This window comes from Piliocolobus tephrosceles, chromosome 1 (assembly GCF_002776525.5).
Source record: "Piliocolobus tephrosceles isolate RC106 chromosome 1, ASM277652v3, whole genome shotgun sequence".
Taxonomy (NCBI): domain Eukaryota; kingdom Metazoa; phylum Chordata; class Mammalia; order Primates; family Cercopithecidae; genus Piliocolobus; species Piliocolobus tephrosceles.
This window is the reverse complement of record NC_045434.1, coordinates 173,064,843-173,091,480: the sequence shown is the minus strand read 5'-3', so window position 1 is coordinate 173,091,480 and position 26,638 is coordinate 173,064,843. Positions and strand designations below refer to the sequence as shown.

Here is a 26,638-nt window from a genome sequence, read left to right as displayed (position 1 = left end):
ACATCAAACTATTACTTCCGGGCACATACTGCTGCCTTTGCCCAGAATGGCCTTCCTCCTCCTGAACAGCCAGGAAGCATCTCTTCATTAATATTTCAAGAGTTAACTCAAGGGTTGTTGCAGCTAGGATGGTTTTCTTGACACCCCATGTAAAATGGCTACCTCATCTTCAGTGTCCCTAAGCACAGCCTTGTAACAAGTAATTGTATCTTGCATTTGGTGTAATTCTGTCTATCTCTGCATCAGTTACATTTGGTACAATTGTGTCTTCTGCTTCTGGACTGTGAGTTCCATGAGGGCAGGGAATGTGCCATGCTTTTAACATTCTTCTTGTCCAGACAGGGTCTGGCATGGAACAGGTGCTCAAGGAATATTTCATAATACAGTGAATGAATTAAGTTTCCTAGGGTCCCTTAAGTTTGACCCAGAAGCCTTGTACGTACATAGAAAACAGTAACTCACAGAACTCCTCAGGAAGGAGTCAGTCCAAACCATCTACATACATTAAAGCATGGAGAACAAAGTGGAAAAACAAAGATGTAGAAGTTAACAATTACTAGAACTACTGCCCTTTGGGAAACAGCTCTAACATATCATTTTCCCAACAGTGACTCTCACCATTTTATAACCATATGTCATTTGTCAATCCAGACTGAGCTGGTTCTCTAGTGTAAAATAGCCCCAATGCTATTGCGAATGGTTCTGCCAATGAAAAAGCAAGACCATCCATGGTGAAATGCATTTTACCAGGCCTATGCACATATTTGAACAGGGACTGTCTCATAAGTTCTCTGAACCTTGGTTTTCCTGTCTGTAAGATATGGATTATAACCTGTGTCAGTGCCTATACCAGCAAGGTTGATTCATGACATGAGGCACCTAGTGTAAAAATGCTCCAAGCACTGTTAACTTGCTCTATCCTAGAACCTGTGGAAAGAATACTGGAAAAAAGGTTTGAGCCAATGTGTTGCTGGCTGATGATGGCTATCAGTGGTTGCCAGGTACTATGTTAGAACTCTGCAAAAGACAGAAGAGATGGCATGAGGGGCTATGTTGGAGGACTCTAGGGTGCCTGAATGAGCCCATCATTGAGGAAGTTTCATCAAGTGGGTAATATGGGGTCAGGATCAGAGGTTGCTCTTCTGTATTCCAGCACCAAACACAAAATAGGCATTTCATAATTTTAAAAGGAAGGAAGGAAGGAAGGAAGGAAGGAAGGAAGGAAGGAGATGGAGGGAAGGAGGAATGGAGAGAGGGAGGGAGGGAGGGAGGGAGGGAAGAAAGGAGGGATGAAAGGAGAGAGGAAGAAGTCTGGGTTCAAAGGCTTGTGTTTAAAAGCAGCCTGAATCTAGTCTTGGATTTAATGAGCATTAAGCCTTTATATTTCTTACTTATACCTCACAGTCATGCTTGAAGGCCCAGCTCACTTCTGTGCAATCCTATTCAATTTACCTAATCTACACATACACACACACACACACATACACACACACACAGACATACACACACACACACACACACACACACACTCAAACACAAATACACATCTGCTGCTCCCTCAGACCTATGCTGGGTTCTAGTGACCCTGATAAGAAAGAGACATAGTCCTTACTTCAAGGACTAAACTGAGACAGACCCAGAAATAGACAATGATAATTTGATGATAAATGCTGTGAAAGAGAAATTCAGGAAGAAGGGAGACAGACTGAGCAGGGATTGACTAATTCTACCTGCAGGGTCCTGGAAGACTTCCCAGAGACTGTTGGGTTGGGCCCTGAAGGAAGAGTAAGAGTTTCCAGGCAGAGTGGCAGAGGGAGGATTCTAGGCTGAGGTCACATTGAAAGCAAAGGCAATGGGGCTGGTGGTAACACAATCAGACATCATTGGGAAGCCTAAGAGTGGGTGTCTAATGGCAGAACAGAAGATGTGGGAGAGAAAGTTGCTGGAGCTAAGGCAAGAAAGACAGGATGGGGTCAGTCCAGCCTCACCCAGGATCAGGCATAAAAAGTGTTCTAGGAAAGGGAAACAGCGGCAAAAATGACAGGAATCCAGGATTTGACCAGAGGAACTATATTTAGGAAATCATAGATTGAAAAGAGTAAGGGAGAAAAGGATAAGATTTAAAATTTGAGACAGGTAACTTCTTATGGCTTTTTTTGCTTTCATTTGTCTAATCTCATATCATTCTCTACTCACCACTCTTGCCACCTAACCCTATCCCATGACTCTGCTACATATATTAAAGATAATTAATAAGACTGCCTGGTTTTGAACTCCACCTCTATCATTAGTAGTTTGTTGAACTTGAAAAGTTTCCCACCATTTCTTACCCTCAGTTTTTAGAGCCACCAATGAGTATCCATTGTATGGAATGCTATGTGCTTTAATAATTTCTATTGATCATTTTGTATGTGTCAGGTCCCATTCCAAGCATTTTTGTGTATTATTTCATTTATTTTCAGACAACTGTTTTAATGTAGGTAGTATTTGTGTCCCTATTTTATAGATGAAGAAAGCAAAACACAGTTTGAGAATTTGGTATCAGGTCACACGGCTATAAGTAGAAGACAGGATTGGAATCCAGGCAGTTTGATGAAAAAGCCTGTGTTTCCAACCACAGTGAGTAAGATCCTCAACTTAACGTGTCTAAGGTTTTTCACAAAACTAAAAATAGAGCTATCATAAGATCCAGCAATCCCACTGCTGGGTATGTACCCAAAAGAAAGGAAATCAGTATATCAAGGAAATACCTGCACTCTCATGTTTGCTGCAGCACTGTTCACAATAGCCAAGATTTGGAAGCAACCCAAGTGTCCATCAATACATGAATGGATCAAGAAAATCTGGTGCTTATACATAATGGACATAATGTTCAGCAATCAAAAAAGAATGAGATCCTGTCATTTGCAACGACATGGATAGAACTGGAGGCCATTACGTAAGTGACACATTACGTTAAGTCAGGCACAGAAAGACAAACATCACATGTTCTCACTTATTTCTGGGATCTAAAAATCCAAACAATTGAACTCACAGAGATAGAGTTATCAGAGGATGGGAAGAGTAGTGGGGGTTGGGGAGCTGGTTAGGGAGGAGGTGGGGACAGTTAATGGGTACAAAAACAAATTGAATAAGACCTAGTATTGGATAACACAACAAGGTGACTCTAGTCAATAATAATTTAATTGTACATTTAAAAATAACCAAAAGATTATAACTGGATTGTTTGTAACACAAAGGATAAATGCTTGAGGGGATAGACACCCAATTTCCCATGATGTTGTTATTATGCATTGCATGCTTGTACCAAAATATCTCATATACCTCATAAATATATACACCTACTATATATCCACAAAAATTAAAAATAAAAAAAGTAAAACCATAAAAAATAAAAAGGTATCTAGCATTTTGGGGATCACAGAATTCATGTGTCTGTGTGGTGTGATGAAACACAGAACTCTAATGAATGAGTGAGGAAACAAGTGAGAAAATGTTTGTTGAAAGGGGAAACACCTAGCTGAGAGAAAACCCTTCTTCCCCAGGTGGATAGCCAGGAGAAGGAAGAGTTGGTAACTATAAAGTGGGATGGTAGTGGTGACTGTCTCATTTCATCAGATATACTTGTCATACATGCACCATTGTCCTGAGCCCATGAATAAAACATGGAGAAGTGCCCTAGACACCCTTCAAGGAGCATGATGGGGCCTCAGGGGCCACACCAGGCTACCTGTGTAGCCCTATGATTGGGCTTCAGAAAGCACCCATTGCCATTCTTCTGCCTCATCCATCATCATTACACCAACCTAAACCTCTGATTATGAAGGCACAGCCTGGTAGCAGTGAGCAGCTAGGGAGCACAACGCCTTCAAGCCAGAAGTAAAAGGACTGGGGATGGAGGAATCATAATTCATCAGCTTCAGAAAACTCAGAATGCTGAAGGCAGCACAAAGCTAATGCTTCTGACCTTATAGAGAAGCACAAAAGCAAGGGAGCAGGCTCAGTGAGGGAGGTGACATAGGAGGTGGATCAGGAGATGGGTTTTTCTGTCTACAGATGTCTGCAAGGTGGTAGGGTCGGGGAGGAGACATCACAGAAATATCTGCTACTCTTAATCATTCTGCAGAATGACATCTGAAAATCCATGCCCTGGAGACTCTGGGGATATGATACAATTGCCTGAATTGTCAGACAGTTTAATGACTGTCCCAAAATCATACAAATAGAAATAGGCAGATTTAAACCCAGAGCTCTGTGACTCCAAAGTCTATGTTCTTTCTCTTCTACCACACTGCCCCATGATTACACAGGAGGGTATTCTAAGATGTGTGTGCCCAATTTCACACCACTGCTGCATGTCCGGTTGCACGTGAGAGAGAACAAGCTAGCAAGTTGCCACTAGCTAGATCTTATCTACTCCAAATTTCCTATTCTCATCCCCATTTTATACTTATCCAGGCAGAAGCAGTAACCTGACCAAGGTCACACAGTAGCTAGTATACAGATCTCTGAATTTCCACACACCTCATAAGAGGAGAAAAATTGCCATCTCCAGGTTTCCAGTGAAAACTATACTTTCAAGGCCAGCTAACAGTTTGAAGGTCATTTACCAAGAGGCTTCACATGCATGCTTGTTTACTTAAAAAAAGAAAGCAGCCTAATTATAGCCCAGTGAGAAATGAGATGATGTATAAATGAAATTATGAAAAAAAAAAAATCTAATGGCATGCTTGGGAAGAGCCGATAGGCTTGAAGGATGGATAGTGCTTCAAGCAGGGAAGGAGAGGGGGGCAACAAGCACTATGGCCAGGTCTTAGGCTGGGGGACAGGAGTCTCAAGTCATGCAAGTTGCTTCCAGTATCTCCCTATACACTATCCTGTTTGTGTCCAAAGCAGGGATCTTTCTGCATCCTCAGAGGGTACCTGCAAACCAACTTACAAAAGGCAGTGAGATACAATGCAAAGAACTTGGGCAACAAAATCACATGGGCTTGGCTTTGCAACTTATCAACTGAGTGGCCTTGGGTAAATCACCTCACTTCTCTGAGCCTTGATTTCTTCATATCATCAATGGAGATAATACTTATTTTGTAGGAGTATAGTATAATTAAAGGAAACATACATAAAGTATTTAGCATGTTCCTCAAATATATCAGGTATTAATAAACTTTATTACACTGATTACTGTCATTATTATTACTGTCTATCCCTCATAATGCAAGGAGCATGTCACTTGGTTTCCAGTGGTTTCCATGGTAGTTTCTGGGATTTGGCTATTTTCTTTAAAAGGACATGGCTTTTCTTTCAAAACAGTGGGAATTGAATGCATGTTTCTCTGAAGTAAAAGTGTTCAGCTCCCACTCAACACCCTAGCTACCTATTGTGGATATAATTCTGAGGGGGAGGTGGGAATTATTTCTTTGAAACTTATCACTGAGCCAGAACTGAAACTGCTGAGCCAGGCTCAGTAATGCCTTCTGACTGTGGTAAGTGGGGCCCCTCCCACACTTTGGAGTGTCTTTTGAAAAATGTCTAGGTGCTTCTCCAGTACCTGGACTGGCTGTGAAGTCTGAGCAGGATGTCCTGAGCCCTGGTTCCTCTGCGTCCTGGTCAGTAGATGTGCCTAACTTGAAATTTTCTCAGTCCTCCTCCAGTGCTGGAGATCAACCAGAGCTAGCAGTGACAATTGGGCAGGGCATGTCTCAGCCCTCCTTTCTCATTTTCAGGGTGTTCTCAATCTTTCTAGTTCCCGAGAAGTAGAGACAATCAGATGCTCTGAGAAGGCCCAGAACTTACGGTTATGGGCTTGTCCCATGTCCCAGTTCCAGGATAAGATACCTGGGTAAGCAGATCACTTCTGTGTATTTCCTTCATGGAATCATACAAGATTGGGCCCATTTTGGGTGACTCTCATTTATGTTGGACACAGGAAGAGTCTAGAGCTCTGAGATACTGACAGCCCACCACTGACCTCTGGACTTGAGCTGTGTATGGACCCAGGCATTGGCTCTTGCCCATCTATGTTCTAATCAAGGTGCTGTCTCTGGGTTTACAGCAACTGAAGATAGCATGGGTGGCAGCAGGCATCCTTAATCCTGTATCCCCCTCTGCTAAGTAGTTACCAGTCTCTTTACAGTGCTAAGGTGTCCTCCAGAAGTAGCTATCCCTATTTTGAGATATCTATCTTCTTTGAAGTCTTTCAAAATTGCTACTCTGTATCTCCAATAAGTCCAATCCAAGTGTGAATGTTGTAGTCTCTTGGGCCATTAATGAGGCGTGCCATTTGAGAACAAACTTTCCTTGCACAAACAGAACAGTTTCTCTCAGTATATGGGCTTCTTGCTTATTCTTCCTACTGATAGTGGTATGCGAAAGACAGTTAACATTGTGCAGTCAACTCTGACAGAGTACACTGTAGAAATGGAGGGACTATGACCTAAAGCTAGAATTCAAGAGAAAACATTGTTGGAAGATGTGTTAATCCACGTTTATGCTATACAATTCCTAATGGTACATTTAACATAACCAGCAAATAAATTATTTATTCACATTTTTCTGTATACTTAAGATGAGCCCTGCATTTGTGTTCATCATTAGAAACCAGTATTTGTGGGGGTACCATGAATGCTGAATCATCATGAGTAACGATGTAACCAGCGCTAAGTAAACAGATTAGGAAACTACTGAGGCAAGAAGATCTATATTGTTTCATTACAAATATGTTCCAAAAAGCCATGCATTGTGAGTAATAACAGTAGTGCTAGCTTTTTCTGCATGTAGGAGATATAAAATTACCTCCAGAAACTATGCATTTGACAATAAAGAATATGAAAAGATGGCTCCGGATACTTCACGTGCACTCACTGAACAATAAACAAATACCTAAGTATCTTCTCTACATATTATTCTAAATCTTCAGCTAAATTCATGGACCTCGCATGGGTCTATAACTTTTGTAATACAATTTTTAATCAAACTGTTTATATAGACATAGATGTCACAAAAAATCTTTGCCTGGAACCCCCCATGCCTTATGGGTGGCCTTGGGGAGATTAATGTAAAACATGTCTAGCTAGTGACTTAACTATGGAATCTTGTCACCAGAGACAGGATAAAGGAAAATATCTGAGGACTGCTTGGTACATTGTATTTCCTCCCTTATAACTGAAGGGTCACTACAAGTCGCACCTATGCACCTACAGATATATCATAATCAGCCGTTAAAAATAAAGTTTCAAAGCAATCTTTCACAATTTGTACACATTCTCACAATATAATATTACAAGCAAGCAGCAGAATTTTATATACATTCTAAAATTCTACTATGTAAATGGAAAATGCATAGAAAAAAAGACAAACGAAATAGGATACGATATTGAGTTGTCTTTAAGAGGAGAAATCTGAGGGGATTTTGCTGTTTCATGTGTACTTTTCACTTTCTAAATTTGCTACAATAAAATGTACTATTTTCACTTTTATTTTTCAGTTCACTGAATTTTTTTCAACATACCTCTCTCACTACTCTGCACGTTTCCTTTTGCCTGTATACTCATTCTCCCCAACTACTTACTGTCATTTGGCTAAATCCTATTCATCTTTGAGATTCCATCAGCAATGTCACTTCCTCCAGGCACCCTTCTCGGATCCCTCAAAGCTGCATTAAGTGTTCTTCTAATGAGCTTCCACATTATCCTATAGATTCTTATCATTCTACATGTAACTGAAAGTTTGTTTGCCTCTTTCCTATCAGTTCTACACACCAGTGATGTTCATTACTGTGCTTGGAAAATAATGAATACTGAGAAATATTTCTGAAATGAATAGATTAATGAAAATTAAAATACAATTTAAAACTCCCTTTAAAAATATATACACATAGGCCGCGTGCGGTGGCTCACACCTGTAATCCCAGCACGTTGGGAGGCCAAGGAGGGTGGATCACGAGGTCAGGAGATCAAGACTATACTGGCTAACACGGTGAAACCCCGTCTCTACTAAAAATACAAAATAATTAGCTGGGCGTGGTAGCGTGCACCTGTAGTCCCAGTTGCTGGGGAGGCTTAGGCAGGAGAATGGCATGAACCTGGGAGGCGGAGTTTGCAGTGAGCCGAGATCGTGCCACTGCATTCCAGCCTGGGTGACAGAGCAAGACTCAGTCTCAAAAAAAAAAAAAAAAAAAAAAAAAAAAAAAAGCGTGTGTGTGTGTATATATATATGTGTGTGTGTGTATGTGTGTATATATATATATACACACACAGATAAACACAACCTAGGAGATTAGTTTTTGTCACTGTTATTTGTTTAAGTTTTCCAATGATAGTTTAAAAAATTTGTTAATCATGATGATTAAGTTTTCACAATAATGTGTGAGCTGTGCCTCTCTCAAACCTTATTATGATGTTGGCCCATTACTCATCTGATGTGAAGAAAAAAAACTGTTAATGCATGCTTCAGTAAATAAAAAGAGAATTTGTGGAATTGTGTTTTGACAGTTACAAAAAAAACGTGGTAATTATTTGGGGCAGTGTTGAGCAAGTATGTTGCTAAGAACACTAATTCCATAAGGTATTCTGGGAAAAAAGAGGGAGAGAGGTTCTATAATCAAATAACTTCAGGAAATGCTGTACGCACTGGTCCCCTCTGAAGAATTACAATGTGTATTAGCATATTTCAGTGTTGTAAAAAAGTCCTGCTGTAAAGAATCTGGTTAATTTATTTTTAATCCAGTACTTCTTAAACATATTTAAACATGAATCCTTCCTTTATGTAATACCTATCAATATCTATTTCCCAGAACACTTTAGGAAATGCTGGGTTTATCTCAAAATAATAAGAGCTATTTACGACAAACCCACAGCCAATATCATACTGAATGGGCAAAAACTGGAAGCATTCCCTTTGAAAACTGGCACAAGACAGGGATGCCCTCTCTTACCACTCCTATTCAACATAGTTTTGGAAGTTCTGGCTAGGGCAATCAGGCAAGAGAAAGAAAAAGGGTATTCAGTTAGGAAAAGAAGGAGTCAAATTGTCCCCCTTTGCAGATGACATGATTGTATATTTAGGAAACCCCATCATCTCAGCCCAAAATCTCCTTAAGCTGATAAAGCAACTTCAGCAAAGTCTCAGGACACAAAATTAATGCGCAAAAATCACAAGCATTCTTATACACCAGTAACAGACAAACAGAAAGCCAAATCATGAATGAACTTCCATTCACAATTGCTTCAAAGAGAATAAAATACCTAGGAATCCAACTTACAAGGGATGTAAAGGACCTCTTCAAGGAGAACTACAAACCACTGCTCAGTGAAATAAAAGAGGACACAAACAAATGGAAGAACTTACCATGCTCATGGATAGGAAAAATCAGTATCATGAAAATGGCCATACTGCCTAAGGTAATTTACAGATTCAATGCCATTCCCATCAAGCTACCAATGACTTTCTTCACAGAATTGGAAAAAACTACTTTAAAGTTCACATGGAACCAAAAAAGAGCCCGCATTGCCAAGACAATCCTAAGTCAAAAGAAAAAAGCTGGAGGCATCATGCTACCTGACTTCAAACTATACTACAAGGCTACAGTAACCAAAACAGCATGGTACTGGTACCAAAACAGAGATATAGACCAAAGGAACAGAACAGAGCCCTCAGAAATAATACCGCACATCTACAACCATCTGATCTTTGACAAACCTGACAAAAACAAGAAGTGGGGAAAGGATTCCCTATTTAATAAATGGTGCTGGGAAAATTGGCTAGCCATAAGTAGAGCGCTGAAACTAGATCCTTTCCTTACTCCTTATATGAAAATTAATTCAAGATGGATTAGAGACTTAATTGTAGACCTAAAACCATAAAAACCCTAGAATAAAACCTAGGGAATACCATTCAGGACATAGGCATGGGCAAGGACTTCATGTCTAAAACACCAAAAGCAATGGCAACAAAAGCCAAAATTGACAAATGGGATCTAATTAAACTAAAGAGCTTCTGCACAGCAAAAGAAACTACCATCAGAGTGAACAGGCAACCTACAGAATGGGAGAAAATTTTTGCAATCTACTCATCTGACAAAGGGCTAATATCCAGAACCTACAAAGAACTCAAACAAATTTACAAGAAAAAAACAAACAACTCCATCAAAAAGTGGGCAAAGGATATGAACAGACATTTCTCAAAAGAAGACATTCATACAGCCAACAGACATATGAAAAAATGCTCATCATCACTGGCCATCAGAGAAATGCAAATCAAAACCACAATGAGATACCATCTCACACCAGTTAGAATGGTAATTATTAAAAAGTCAGGAAACAACAAGTGCTGGAGAGGATGTGCAGAAATAGGAACACTTTTACACTGTTGGTGGGATTGTAAACTGGTTCAACCATTGTGGAAAACAGTATGGCAATTCCTCAAGGATCTAGAACTAGAAATACCATATGACCCAGCCATCCCATTACTGGGTATATACCCAAAGGATTATAAATCATGCTGCTATAAAGACACATGCACACGTATGTTTATTGCAGCACTATTCACAATAGCAAAGACTTGGAATCAACCCAAATGTCCATCTGTGACAGACTGGATTAAGAAAATGTGGCACATATACACCATGGAATACTATGCAGCCATAAAAAAGGATGAGTTCGTGTCCTTTGTAGGGACATGGATGCAGCTGGAAACCATCATTCTCAGCAAACTATCACAAGAACAGAAAACCAAACACTGCATGTCCTCACTCATAGGTGGAATTGAACAATGAGATCACTTAGACTCTGGAAAGGGAACATCACACACTTGGACTCTGGAAAGGGCCTATTATGGGAGGAGGAAGGGATGGCATTGGGAGTTACACCTGATGTAAATGATGAATTGATGGGTGCTGACGAGTTGATGGGTGCAGCACACCAACATGGCACAAGTATACATATGTAACAAACCTGCACATTGTGCACATGTACCCCAGAACTTAAAGTATAAAAAATAAAATAAAATAAAGATAGTCTGGAAATGATATAGACATATCCATACAAACATAATTCATAATATAAATGATGTACAAATATATATGAAGATAGTTATGATAAAGGCAGTATATTCAGTGGAAAAATAATTAATGTTAAAAACTCAATAGTCAATAAAAGCTGCTAGAAAAGCCGGTAAAAAAAAAAAAAAAAAAGGCTTCCAGAGGAAGGAATTTTCTGGCTCACAGTGAAGGCAAGAAATAGGAAAAATCCTGGAGAGAGAGACAGTAAGACTAAAATTGTGTACTAATCAAATGTAACATTTGTTGAGTACTTAGTATACAGCATATAGTATGTCAAGTATCTTACATATACTAGCTTAAGTTTTATAATAAATCTAAAAAGCGGAAAGTATCATTCCCACTTAATGAAAAGTGAATTAAAATTCAAAGGGATTAAGTATGCTGTAGACAGCACCATGTCTGCCTTGGTTACTTCATATCCTTCCCCTAACCACTACGCTATGAGCACTGAACCACACAAACCCTCCCTCCCCTGGTGGAATAGGTGACAGAATGGAAGCACTCCCTTCCTGTATTTATTTTCCCTTCTCTTGCCTTCTTTTCTCCCTTTCCTTCCTTCCTCAAACATCCTGAGTGTTCACTCTGTCAGTCACCTGTGGAACCTGTGGTTTCAGAGATGAATAAAAAATGATCCCTATTCTAAAAAAGCATCCAGTCTAGCCTACCAAGTTAGTCATCTTCCAAGCCCTGGGACAGACAAACAGGTGGATAAAAGGAAAGATGATCCTATGGGTTGCATCAAAAGCATCTGAAAGGCTGCTGAGGTAAAGATGAGAACCCCACCTAGGGCTTCTTCCCACACATTTCTGGGGCTGGAGCCTGAGAAGAGGTATTTAGCAGTAAGGGGTGAAAAGATTCACGCACAAATCACCAAAGTAATGCAGTTTTCATTAACTAGATTTATTAGTGAACTTGGGGGCAAGCATACCTGCCCCCTATTTCAAATATTCTCTGGAGTTCTGGGAGATGAACTATATGCCAATCTGGCCATATGCCAAGAAGCTACCTGGGGAGACAAGTGTACTAATAAAATTTCACCCACACAGGGGTTAAAAAATAAGTATAATTCTGAGCAGAAATAAATATGGTCCCTACTTTTAAACTATGACCTTAAACTATATTAGTTTAAGGTAAAGGGAGCTTTTATCTTCCTAGATCATACTGCCAGTCATACTGCTCTGTGAGTGTCTGCCTCACAATCAGAATGGAGAGGTCCATTGACAGGAATGTTTTAAGAAGGAAAGATGGAAGAGGAGAGGCGGGAAGGAAGGGAGGGAGGAGACTTGGATGAGACAATAGAGTCATAGGAGATTAAGGGATGTTTGGGGCTTTGATACCACCTGGATTCTCTGCTACAAGATTTAGGTTTAGAAAGATACCCACCACTTCCTCACAGATGCCTCATGATGCCCTAATCTCAAAAAGAATTTTGGGCTGACCTAAGGAGGCATTTTTGATCTCCCATGTGGATAATGAGTTTCAGGCCTGCCATTCTTTTTGCTGAAGACTCACTGAGGGGAGGAGAGGTGAAGGTAAGGTTCTGCTTGAAATTCAACTAGTGCTGCATAAAGAATGATACACATGAAAAATTGATCATGACACTGCACTCAGGCAAATATTATTAATAATGCAATATTAAAACACACAATATATCCCTCTTAATGATGAAAAGAAACCCAAGGTCAAAGCAAATAAAAGTCATTCCAATGTTAACAAAAGGAAAAGAGAGAATTTCTCTACGCACATCACTCCACAATAGCTTCCTTTATACCACCATCTAACAGAGTAAGTAGCCCTTCCATCAAGAGAGGTGGCAAAACCCTTCTCAACAAGAATACTTCAAACCACTAGGCAGTTCTAGAAAAGTACAGAATTCAGGAGTTTTAGCCCTTCTTTTCGCATCTTCTCTTCTGTAAAATTAAGGTAATAATACCTAAACTCTTTCTAGGCCTTGTTTTCCCATCTGCAAAATGAGGAGGCTACTAGATAATCTCCAAGTTACCAAATTGCAATTTTGAATATTTATAATTATGTAGATAAATTTGGAAGCTTCTTATAGAGCTGGGTACAAGCTCAGTTCCTTCACATACTTGGAGTAGGACCTTGGTCAAGTTACTTAACCCCTCTGAACCCCAGATTTGTAAGTGATAAAATGAGACAATAACATTCCTACCTCAGAGATTTATTTTGAGTTCTAGGTAATTCAAGATAATACTGCTAGTGAGAGGAGACATAAACATCAAGTCCAGATCTGTTTAACTTCAAAGACTATGCTCTTTCCACTAAAATAGTAGAGAATACCAACAAGAAAAAATGTCTACAAAGCCAAGCACAGTGCAGCAGAAGCACAGGCTTTCTGCTGTAGAATGCCAGAGGCAAGAGGAATTAACGTTGTCTGTGGGTGAAGGCAGCAAGTTGTTACATCAGGAAAAGAGCTCTGGAGTCAGAAGCCAGTGATTTAAAACATTCTTAGTCTCAGTGTCTTCTGCTGTAAAACAGGGAAAGTAACAGTACCTGCTTTACAGAGTCATTAAGAGTAAAGATGTAAAGGTTATGTATATAAGCATTCAGCACAATACTAAGGACATAATAAAAATGCAATAAATAATAGCTATTGCTATTATTATTGTAGGTTCTTTAAATTACATGAAATTAAATATTATTATTATAAGTGATCAAAACTTCTAGCGTGACCTCAACACTGAACAAGATACTGGTAACCCTAAGAGAATTCTAAGTCCAGAATAGCATTATCTATTGGCTTTCCAACTTCTGTATCACAAAAGAAAAACTCTAGAAAACACATACTGTGGCCTTCAACCAGGCTTTATTCTCAGAGGTATTATTTACATTTCAGATTTATTATTGTCTCCCATGGTGCTGACATGAAATAACCTTCCATTCTCTTACATGTTAAAAGACTACAATGTTTCTTGGCTCCATAAATAATTCAGGGCTATATTAATATTTTAAGAAGAATAAGCAATATATTTGAACCCTAGAAAAACTACGAGGATTGAAATTAGTTATTTGTAGCTGAAAACTTAATTGCACCAACATATTGATTGTTTTTTCTTCCAGGTTTTATTGCCCACACAATGAAGAGTGCCTACTCTCACTCTAAATGCTGCATACTTAACTATATCTGTTAGATTTTATTTTTATGAAAACTCAAAAGCATCCAATCATGAACTTAAATGCTTTTGCCCATCTGATGCTAAACATAGAACCATTTGCCTTTCTTTAAAACTGTGCACTCTTCTTCACAGATATTTTTCTTAGGATGACGGATGCTACTTTTCAAAAATATCAGATTTTTGAGTTAGCACTTATAACCTGGCTAATGAAAGAGAAGAAAACTACATTTTTCACCTACTATGACTCGAATATGTGTATGCATGATCTTATTTAACCCTTAAAATAACCTCCAATGTAGTTAATATCTTACCATTTTACAGATGAAGAAACTGAGGTACAAAGACATAAGTAACTTGTTCAAGGTCACAGAGCCAAAATGTGCATCCAACCCTAAAACCCAAGTTCTTTCCTCTAAACCAGGATGCCTCAAAGTACTAATAATGATAGTAACAGGTAAGATGTATTGAGCATTTACTATGTGCCAGGCACTGTTTTAAGATGTTTACATGCATTAATTCATTTAATTATCACAATAATCCTTTGAGATAGGGGCTATTTTTATCTCATTCCACAGGTCAGGAAAATAAAGATTAGACATTTCCAGTGCCTTTTCCAAGTTTCTTTGATATTTAGTGATGTGCCAGAATTTCAGGTCATATAGCCTGGTTCTAGGGTTTATTTATCCTATACACACTATAGTCCTAGATAGCAAAATCTAAATAATAGAGAAGCAGGCTTCCATCAGTAAGTGAGTAAAGTAAGATGACAAGGGGCATCTTCTCAGTTCCACATGGGACACTAAACAGATATCTAATGACAATAAGGTGGCCATGACAGGAAACTCACAGATGATAAGCTAACAGTGTTAACAACACCTATTCCTGAATGTGGTCTTGGATCTTTATAGCAAACATGATCTCCCTGGTTGATCTATCAAAGTTGGCCCACCCAGTAAATGGATAGTCTACCAGGGGCCTCTGTATTACATGTGGTTGTACTCTAATGTTTCTTAAATTGTATCTAGACAGGGTATTGCCTCTATTATCTATGATGACAGAGTTCCAGGAAGAGAAAGAATGTGCCCAGAGTTAGTTAAATGGTCATATCACATGTTACTTTTGATTCGACAAGGTAGATCAATTCCCAACTTGGTAAGTGGAATGAATTTAGGGGAAAATGGAAAATAAGTCTCATTTCTTTCGTAGAAGTGCATGCATGTAAACATACTTTCATGATACACACACACACACACACACACACACACACACACACACACACACACACAGAGTTCCTGGTCTCTCTTATCCACTGGAAACACATAAGTACATGATGCCAGAGTTGTTGAAGTCTGGATCTGGAAACATACTCTTTGCAGATGGACAAATTCATCTGCTTGAAGACTTAGGTGGACTTAGCTCAAGAGTGAAGAATCTAGATCATCAGATGTTTATTGAGTACCTACTAAGTGTCAGGCCCTATGCTGAATCTCTGACTCTTGTTTGTTACCACTGCAGCTTCAATAATCTAATATCAATCTTTTGACTTCAACCTGGTCATGCACTTCTAGACCACACATTTCCTTTAGCTTAACACATTAGGGTAACAGCTCCCTATCTTACATTTGTGTTCATCCTGATGTTAATCATCCTTGGAGTAGACAATAGACAGGAAATTCACAATACCAGATGCTAACACAAGAGATGAGTCAAAGCTCTGAGAAAGAGCTATTGAACATAAATGTCCACTTTCCTTGGACTTCAGTAATAAAATGGTGCATTGGCTATATATTGTTGTATACAACTTACTCCAAAAACTCTAGTGGCTTAAGACAGCAAACATTTGTTATCTCTCACAGTGTCAGAGAATGAGGAATCTGGGAGTAAATTAGCTAGATTGTTCTAGCCCAAGGCCTATCGAGGTTTTCATCAAGCTGTAGCGCTATAGACATCTGAAAACTTGACAGGAGCTAGAGGAACTGCTTCCAAGCTCATTGGCATGGCTTGGAAGGCTTCAGTTCCTCATTACATAGGCCTTTCCATAGAACTTCTTGTGACATGGAAGCTGGCTTTACCCAGAGAGAAAAAAAGAGAGTGAGTGCAACCAAGATAGAATCCACCATATCTTTTACAAACTTATCTCACAGTAATATAACCTTATGAATTAATATAACCTTATCACTAATGCCAGATTTTATTTATCACACATACTAACTATGGTACATAGTGGAGACTACACAAGAGTTTAGGGTGAAGATTAGTGGGAGCCATCTTGAAGGGTAGCTATTAATACCATAAATAGCAAACAATACAATCATTAGAGCCAACTGAAAGATATTACTTAACATTCAGTCAAACCTACTTTGGAACAAAGAAACAACTAAAATAATTTGATTTAATTTAGGTTAATTGGTTGTTGAATGAATTTAGTTCAAGTGGGGGTTAACTATATTTATGATTTTCATATTTTTAATGAGAAAAAGTTTGGCAGACATTTCATTTTTCTTTACTATACTTTAAGTTCTAGGGTACATGTGCACAATGTGCAGGTTTGTCACATAGGTATACACATGCCATGGTGGTTTGCTGCACCCATAAACCCATCATCTACAGTAGTTATTTCTCCTAATGCTATCCCTCCCATAGTCCCCTACCCCTCAGAAGGCCCTGGTGTGTGATGTTCCCCTCTCTGAATCCATGTGTTCTCATTGTTCAACTCCCACTTATGAGTGAGAACATGCAGTGTTTGGTTTTCTGTTTTTGTGTTACTTTGCTGACAATGATGGTTTCCAGCTTCATCCATGTCCCTACAAAGGACATGAACTCATCCTTTTTTATGGCTGCAGAGTATTCCATGGTGAATATGGGCCACGTCCTCTTTATCCAGTCTATCATTGATGGGCATTCGGGTTGGTTCCAAGTCTTTGCTATTGTGAACAGTGCCATAATAAACATACATGTGCATGTGTCTTTATAGTAGAATGATTTATAATCCCTTGGGTATATACCCAGTAATGGGATTGCTGGGTCAAATGGTATTTCTGGACCTAGATCCTTGAGGAATCACCACACTGTCTTCCACAATGGTTGAACTAATTTAAATTCCCACCAACAGTGTAAAGCATTCCTATTTCTCCACATCCTCTCCAACATCTGTTGTTTCCTGTCTTTTTAATGATTGCCATTCTAACTGGCATGATGTGGTATCTCATTGTGATTTTGATTTGCATTTCTCTAATGACCAGTGATGATGAGCTTTTTTTCGTATGTTTCTTGGCTGCATGTATATGTTCTTTTGAGAAGTGCTTGTTCATATCCTTCACCTACTTTTTGATAGGATTGTTTGTTTTTTTCTTGTAAATTTGTTTAAGTTCTTTGTAGATTCTGGATATTAGCCCTTTGTCAGATGGATAGATTGTAAAAATTTTCTCCCATTCTCTAGGTTGCCTGTTCACTCTAATGATAGTTTCTTTTGCTGTGCAGACGCTCTTAGGGAAAGGATTCCCTAGTTAATAAATGTTGTTGGGAAAACTAGCTAGCCGTATGCAGAAAGCTGACACTGGATCCCTTCCTTACACCTTACACAAATATTAACTCAAGATGGATTAAAGACTTAAATGTAAGACCTAAAACCATAAAAACTCTAGAAGAAAACCTAGGCAATACCATTCAGGTCATAAGCATGCGCAAAGACTTCATTACCAAAACACCAAAAGCAATGGCTACAAAAGCCAAAATTGTCAAATGGGATCTAATTAAAGAGCTTCTGCACAACAAAAGAAACTATCATTGAGCAAGTTTCTTAATCCTGAGTTCTAATTCGATTGTATTGTGGTCTGAGAGACTGTTTCTTATGATTTCCATTCTTTTGCATTTGCTGAGGAGTGTTTAACTTCCAATTATGCGGTCAATTTTAGAATAAGTGCCATGTAGAGATGAGAAGAATGTATATTCTGTTGATTTGGGGTGGAGAGCTCTGTAGATGTCTATTATGCTTGCCTGGTCAAGAGCTGAATTCAAGTCCTGAATATCCTTGTTAATTTTCTGTCTTGTTGATCTGTCTAACGTTGACAGTGGGATGTTAAAGTCTCCCCCTATTATTCTGTGGGAGTCTAAGTCTCTTTGTAGGTCTCTAAGAACTTGCTTTATGAATCTGGGTGCTCCTGTATTGGGTGCACATATATTTAGGATAATTAGCTCTTTTTGTTGCAGATCCCTTTACCATTATGTAATGCCCTTCTTTGTCTCTTTTGATCTTTGTTGGTTTAGAGTCTGTTTTCTCATATCAGACTAGGATTGCAATACTTGCTTTTTTTGCTTTCCATTTGCTTGGTAAATCTTCCTCCATCCCTTTATTTTGAGCCTATGTGTGTCTTTGCATGTGAGATGGGTCTCCTGAATACAGCACACTGATGGGTCCTGTCTCCTTATCCAATTTTAATTGGGGCATTTAGCCCATTTCCATTTAAGTTAATATTGTTATTTGTGAATCTGATCCTGTCATTATGATGCTAGCTGGTTATTTTGCCCATTAGTTGATTCAGTTCCTTCATAGTGTCAATGGTCCTTACAATTTGGTCTGTTTTTGCCCTGGCTGGTACTAGTTTTTCCCTTCCATATTTAGTGCTTCCTTCATGAGCTCTTGTAAGGCAGGCCTGGTGGTGACAAAATCTCTCAGCATTTGCTTGTCTATAAAAGATTTTATTTCTCCTTCATTTATGAAGCTTAGTTTGGCTGGATATGAAATTCTACGTTGAAAATTATTTTGTTTAAGAATGTTGAATATGGGCCCCCACTCTCTTCTGGCTTGTAGGGTTTCTGCAGAGAGATCTGCTGTTAGTCTGATGGGCTTCCCTTTGTGGGTAACCCCACCTTTCTCTCTGGCTGCCCTTAACATTTTTCCTTCATTTCAACTTTGGTGAATCTGATGATTATGTGTCTTGGGGTTGCTCTTCTCAAGGAATATCTTTGTGGTGTTCTCTGTATTTCCTGAATTTGAATGTTGGCCTGTCTTGCTAAGTTGGGGAAGTTCTCCTGGATCATATCCTGAAGTGTATTTTCCAATTTGATTCCATTCTCCCCTCATCACTTTCAGGTACACCAATCAAACATAGATTTGTTCTTTTCACATATGCCCATATTTCTTGAAGGTTTTGTTCATTCCTTTTCATTATTTTTTCTCTAATCTTATCTTCATACTTTATTTCATTAAGTTGATCTTTAATCTCTGATATCCTTTCTTCCATTTGATCAATTCAGTTATTGATACTTGTGTATGCTTCAGGAAGTTCTCGTGCTGTGTTTTTCAGCTCCAGGAGGCAATTTATGTTCTTCTCTAAACTGGTTATTCTAGTTTGCAATTCATCTAACCTTTTTGCAAGCTTCTTAGCTTCCTTGCCTTGGGTTAGAACGTGCTCCTTTAGCTCAGAGGAGTTATTACATACCTTCGAAGCATTCTGTCAATTTGTTAAACTCATTCTCCATCCAGTTCTGTTCCTTTGCTGGTGAGGAGTTGTGATACTTTGGAGGAGAGGTGTTCTGGTTTTTGGAATTTTCAGCCTTTCAGGTTTCTCCCCATCTTCATGGATTTATCTATGTGGGTCTTTGATGTTGGTGACCTTTGGATGGGGTTTTTGATTGGACGTCCTTTTAGTTGATGTTGATGCTATACCTTTCTGTTTGTTAGTTTTCCTTCTAACAGTCAGGCCCCTCTGCTGCAGGTCTGCTGGAGTTTGCTGGAGGTCCACTCCAGACCCTGTTTGCCTGGGTATAATCAGCAGAGGCTGCAGAACAGGAAATACTGCTGCCTGATCCTTCCTCTGGAAACCTCATCCCAGAGGGGCACCCACCAGATGCCAGCCAGAGGTCTCCTGTATGAGGTGTCTGTCAGTCCCTACTGGGAGGTGTCTCCCAGTCAGGAGACATGGGGGTCAGTGACCCACTTGAGGAGGCAGTCTGACCCCTAGCAGAGTGTGAACACTGTGCTGGGAGATCCACTGCTCTCTTTAGAGCCATCAGGCAGGGACGTTCAAGTCTGCTGAAGCTGTGCCCACAGCTGCCCCCTTCCCCCAGGTACTCTTTCCAAGGGAGATAGGGGTTTTATCTATAAGCCCCTGACTGGGGCTGCTGCCTTTTTTCAGAGATGCCCTGCTCAGAGAGGAGGAATCTAGAGAGGCAGTCTGGCTATAGCGGCCTTGCTGACCTGTGGTGGGCTCCACCCAGTTCAAACTTCCAGGTGGCTTTGTTTACACTGTCAGGTTAAAACTGCCTACTCAAGCCTCAGCAATGGCCAACGCCCCTCCCCCCACCAAGCTTGAGCATCCCAGATCTACCTCAGACTTCTGTGCTGGCAGTGAGAATTTCAAGCCAGTGGCTTTTAGCTTTCTGGGCTCCCTCAGGGTGGGAACCACCAAGCTAGACCACTTTGCTCCCTGGCTTCAGCCCCCTTTCCAGGGGAGTGAACAGTTCTGTCTTGCTGGCACTTCAGGTGCCACTAGGGTATGAAGAAAAAAATCCTGCAGCTAGCTCAGTGTTTGCCCAAATGGTCGCCCAGTTTTGTGCTTGAAACCAGGGCACCTACTCTGTAGGCACTGGAGTGAATCTCCTGGTCTGCCAGGTGCAAAGGCCTTAGGAAAAGCACAGTATCTGGAACAGAGTAACAGTTCCTCATGGCACAATCCCTCACAGCTTCCCTTGGTTAGGAGAGGGAGTTCCCTGACCCCTTGTGCTTCCTGGGTGAGGTGATGCTCCACCCTGCTTTGGCTCACCCTCTGTGGGCTGCACCCACTGTCCAACCAGTCCCAATGAGATGAACTGGGTACCTCAGTTGGAAATGCAGAAATCACCCACCTTCTGCATCAATCTCACTGGGAGGTGCAGACTGGAGCTTTTCCTATTTGGCCATCTTGCCAGCAATCTCCCAATGGCTATTTAAACATCTATTTATAATTTTCAAAGGTTCTTGAGACTTCCTTAGGTTTGGATGATTAGCCTCTCAGGGCTAATAATATTTTTATTCTAGTTTCACATCTGGACCTCCTTCTATACCTAGCCCCTCCTTGCCTTTGTGATTGGCTGTTCCTTTGGCTGGTCTACTGGCTTTTTGATTCTACAACTCACCCAAGACTCTCTTTCTCAGTTTTCCCTTTTGGTTCTTCACACTGAAGTCTGCCCACGGGGAACACACATACTGCAACGTTCCAGCCATAGCTTCTAAGATATTACTCCCTGTCCAGAGCTTAGCAGTCCCTCTCAGGATCATGTCTCTTGGGAAGGAGCCATTTAAGAATCACTTTTTAATTGTGTGGTCTTGAGAAAACTTCAGTTTTCTTGACTTTCTGAGCCTCATTTTCCTATCTGCAAAATGAAGATAAAATTACTTAGTTACTCAACAAGTGCAATCTCTTACTAGCTGTTTGATCTTGAGAACTTATTTAATCTCACTTTTCCTCATCTGGGCAACAGAGATAGGGGTACCTTTCTCAAAGGGTTGTGAAGATTGTGATAATATACGTTAAGCACTTAGCATTATGGTCAGTAATTAGTTTGCAATCAATAAACACTGGCCACTATGTTAATAAATATCATATCATACTATAATAATAATAGCAATTATGATGATGATGGTGATGATGATGATGATGCTCTGTCTGATTTTTCTATCATGTTCCTAAAATTGACATTACTCTGTCCAGAAATTGACATCTTATCCCCAAACATGTGCCCCATATTTCTGGAGTTACTGTAAAAGGAACATCATATATTTGCATGTATAAATTCCAGAGCATATATGAAACACATGACACAGTCATACGCAGTAAATGTCTGATAAATGAATAAATGAACAAATGAATGAATGTCTTATATTTGCTAAGAATTAGGGTTGGTATTTACTTGTTCTTGCCTATGAGAACAAAAATAAATCCACAACTTAGTATTCATATTTTCATGCAACAGCCTTAAAGTTGATCTTTCATGAATTCTCAAACAAATCTGCTATTCCAGTCAAACCAATATAATAAGCTTATACTTTCTACTTTGTGTAGTAGTAGACAGGTTTTGGACTTTGAAATCTTTGACCTGAATTTTAATTATAGCTCCGTCATTTACTACCTCTGAGACCTAAGACAGGTCCCTTAACCTTTCTGAGTTTTGATTTTCTCCTCTGTAATGTGGAAATAGTAATTAGTCCTCAATATAATTGTGAGATTTTGGTAAGCTGATATATATTTTAAAATGATAGCATAGCAATTAACACATAATGGAAAATCAATAACTATGAGTTCCTTTGTTGTTTTGCTTGAAATCTCTTTTTGAAAAAGCAATTCAGTAATATGTATCAATTCTGAAACTCCTCCTTCTATCCAACAATTCCATCTCTGGGTATTTTCCTCAGGAGGTGACCTGAACAAAGACAAATATTTACATATAGCTATATTTTACCATATCTGCATTTTTAATGGAACTCTTCATCAATTGGTAAATAGGCCCTTACAAAGAAGACATTCACTTAGGATAATCCTGGGAACTATTTTAGTGTTTGCCTCATCATCAAGCTAGCATTTAGAACAAGTACTCTTTCACACATTCATTCCCTTACTCATTCAACAAATATTTATTTGAGCATTAACTACATGCAGGACAGAGTGAAAGAGAATAAAGAGATGAATAAGACACTTTCCTCCTTCTCATCAAGCTTATAATGTGGTAAAAATCCATGTCGCTGATCCACCATTCTTCTCTGATTCTGGCAGACTCTTACTCATCCCTTGGTCACAGTTCAAATGTCACCTAACATTTGATAGATTCTCTGACCTTCCTAGTAATCAAAGTACTTGGTTCCTTCCTATTTATTTCCATAGGATTCTGTACATACCTATTTTTATGGTTGACCACATTATATTGTTACTGTATGTTTACAAATATCTTGTCTCCTTTGCTGGACTATGAGCCTCTCAATGCAAAAGGCTCCTCATTTTTGTTCAAATTTTAAAGGCTGCAGCAATAAATCAGGTAATTATGTTCAATAAATGTCTGTTGATGTATGAATGAATTAATGAACAAATGGAAATCAATCGCACATTATAACTATGACTTAATTTAAAATGTTAGGATATTTCCTGAAAGATGAATACAACTTTAAAGGAGGCTAAAGAAGAGATAGCTCACCAGGTTTGGAAAGCAAGAAGGGCATGATGGAGAGGGTAGAAGTTCACAAGAGACTCATAAAATAGAAAGGATCACAATAAAAAAAAAGAATCATGGGGTATTCTGGGTCTATGGATTAACCTGAGCAAAAGCACAGAGCTGGGAAAGTCGGAATAGGGGTAAGGTTTATGCATGTTTGGAGGCCAGTATGAAATCCCACTCATGGAGCCGTTAGAAAATCACAATAGGAAGGGAGATTAGAACCATTTTTGAGGACCTTGAAAGAGTGAAGAATTTATTGTGAATTTTATAGGTTGTGTGCATAGTATATGTGTGTAGGAGGTTTCAAGGAATATATTTTAGGAAAACAAAAGTTACTCAGGAAAGTAGTCCCAGCAATATATCAATTATACCTGGATGTAGGGGTCGTGTAGGAATGAGAATGCAGAGATGCAGATAGAGACCAAATAGGAGGCTAGAGGAAGGAAATTCAGGTTAGGGTAATGGGGTCAGAGACACACTTACAGGAAAACTACCAGGTCAGTTGCCTTAGCTTTGGGGCACCAAATATTACATAGCAGCATACCTCCCAAGTATTCACAAAGGGAACACATTAAAACCTCTATCCCCCAGTAACTCGAGACCAAGATTTCAGTGCTGCTGTTATATGAAATGAATGAGGTCCAGGCTCTGATTTTAGAGAGCTTTTTAGCCCAAGAAGGAGACAAAGAAGCATACAAGCAACTGTAATCTTAGATAAGCTATGATAAGTGATAAAGGCATAAGAAAAAGAGATCCCAAAGGTTCAGAGCTCTAGTTCTTGTGACCTGCTTTGTAATCTTATCTTCTTAGGACTGCTTTGCTCTGTATTCATGTCTAGCTCTGCTAGTTAATGTTAGTAAAGTTAGGAAAGGTATAACCTCAGGAATGTCACTTAACCTTCCTGGGATTCATTTTGTCATCTGTTGCCTATTGATACCTAAAATTATGTTTGTTTGCTTCAGCTGTGGAATATTATCTATCTTTGATCTCCAGTCACTACGCCCACTCACCTGTGGGATACTCCACAGTTTTCATCTTCCCTCTGCAGAGCTGACCATTCAACTCGTGACCAAGGATTTCTACAAATTTTGAGCAACTAGAGAACTTTTCAGCACAAGGAGTTTGCTTAACTCCCTATTGGGTGGGGTTTAGAGCCAGTTCCATAGTCTCTCTACTCCTTTTATGGAAGGGCTGTTGCCTTTCCATAAATAATCAGTAGGAACATACTCCAAAACAGCTCCTAAATGGAGCAATGTATAATGTGTATGCCTGAAACATTCCATGTACATCTGGTTGGTACTGACTAGAAGTGTTAAGAATTTGGTGAGGTCTAGATAAGTGAGGAAGATAGATGATACTTAAAGGATATAGACAAGGGGAAGAATTTCTGGAGGAATAATAACAAGAGCAAAGGCATGAGGGAAGAAATTGATATGGATAGAACAGTAAAGAAATCTTCTAGATTTAGAAAAAGGATTTGTAGAAAGTCATAAAGAAAATAATATGAGGAGAGAAACATTCACTCAACATGGAAGCACAAGGAGACAAATTTGAGTTTACTTCAAGAAAAATATTTCACGTTATCACCAGAGATATATTTGTTAAGAGAAAGACTGGGCTTCCTTGGAAGGTGATATGTGGCTTGTGGCTAAAAGAATATCAGTGGAGACTGAATGTCAACTTTGGCAAGATGTTGTCAGGGATATTCCTACCTCGACTAGGCAACTGGCATTAAATTATGAACTCCAAAATTGGAAGGGAATTTAATAAATAGTATAATCTTGATAATGTGATAAGAGATGAGAAAAATGGTACAGAAGAAGAACAGACAAGAAAGGGAAAAGGAGGGAGGGAATGAGGGAAGGAAAGAGACGGAGAAGAGATGGAGGAAATAAATAAAATTAAATAAGAAAAAGGTGAAAAGAGAAAAATAAGAAAGTTATTGAGGGAGGGAAGAAAGGAGGGAAGGGGATGGAGAGAGGAAGGAAGGAAGAAAGGGATGCATGGTTGAATCATGCCCAAATTGGTACACTAAGCATACGTCCTCTCAACTCAATATTATTAATAATAATAAACTCCTGGCGTCTATCCATCCATGAATTTATGATTATGTGACCAACTATGAATAGGACATGGATGCTTCTAGTAATGAAAAATAAGGAAGAGGGGCCCAGCTTTAGGTTCTGGACCCTTTCAAGAAGAAAAACAACAGCTAGCTAATAAGGCATTCTAATTGACTGCATCTTGTGGACCTTAAAAGTGTCAGAGCAATTTAACATTTAACAGCTAAATAATATATTTTACATCCCTGCCTTGGTAATTTAATAAACTGTGGTGCCTTCAGGGACCCAGCTTCATATAAATTAACTGCCTTCAACTTGGAGCATCGGGGTCTTTATCTTTTGTCAGCTTAATTATGTGTTTAATTTTACTTTTAACATTTTTAAAAATGACCCACACTAACAACAGCCTCAATTGTTTAATTAAGCAAATGGATACTGTTATATCTGGCACGATCAAAACTCTAATTTGCCATGTTAATGTTCTGTAGGGAGCCAAGAGCTCCATGATGGTACTCAGGCAAGTCATGTGCTCCAAAGTCTATCTGCTTACCTTTCCAGAGTAATTTAGTGGTTTAACTTGGTTCTGTAGCTATCTTAATACTAATTTGTAACTGAGTCTCCCAGAACTCTAATATGTTATTAGGTATTTATATAATTTATCTTTGTAGAAAGCTTTGCATGGTGTAGATTATAGACTTGAGTTGCGTAATGTGTACATCCAGAACACTTTAAGTTCCCAAGGTATTAAAGTCCGTAGGCAATACATCAGCCTATAGCCAGTAGTCCTCATTACATCCTTCTACCGCCTGTCAAACCATTACTTGCATTTTCAGACATATCACCTTTATGCCAGTTCTAACCTGGCCCTTCATAGTTCTGTTCAACTTTTACTTCATAATCACATAAAAGCAGGAGTCTTAACCCTTTGCTACACCCAGAATCTTAGCCTTGACCTCTTGCACTGGCTTGCTTACTAGTCTATATCCTGACTTACTGATAATCCTCATGACTTTTAACTTCATGACTCTTTTCTTCCCCATTTTGGACCAAGATTAATTTCACGTCTCAGAAACACATTAATAGACCTTTCAATATGGCTTGGTGTCCACAATAGTCTAGGTGAGGTGACCACACCCAATGTTTATACTGTGGTTTCCTGTAGAGCTTCTGAATGTCTCTTACCTAACTTTTTC

General features: G+C 39.2%; 1 protein-coding gene and 1 non-coding gene across 6 annotated transcripts in view; one reads left to right on the top strand and one right to left on the bottom strand.

Annotated features, from left to right (window-relative positions):
• The window catches only part of AGBL4 (ATP/GTP binding protein like 4), a 1,474,608-nt gene that overhangs the window by 673,887 nt on the left and 774,083 nt on the right, over window positions 1-26,638 (bottom strand). The gene's annotated exons all lie outside the window — the stretch shown is intronic.
• Window positions 8,317-8,422, top strand: LOC111523269. The gene has a single exon (XR_002725484.1). It is a non-coding gene; the product is annotated as a small nucleolar RNA U13 (small nucleolar RNA).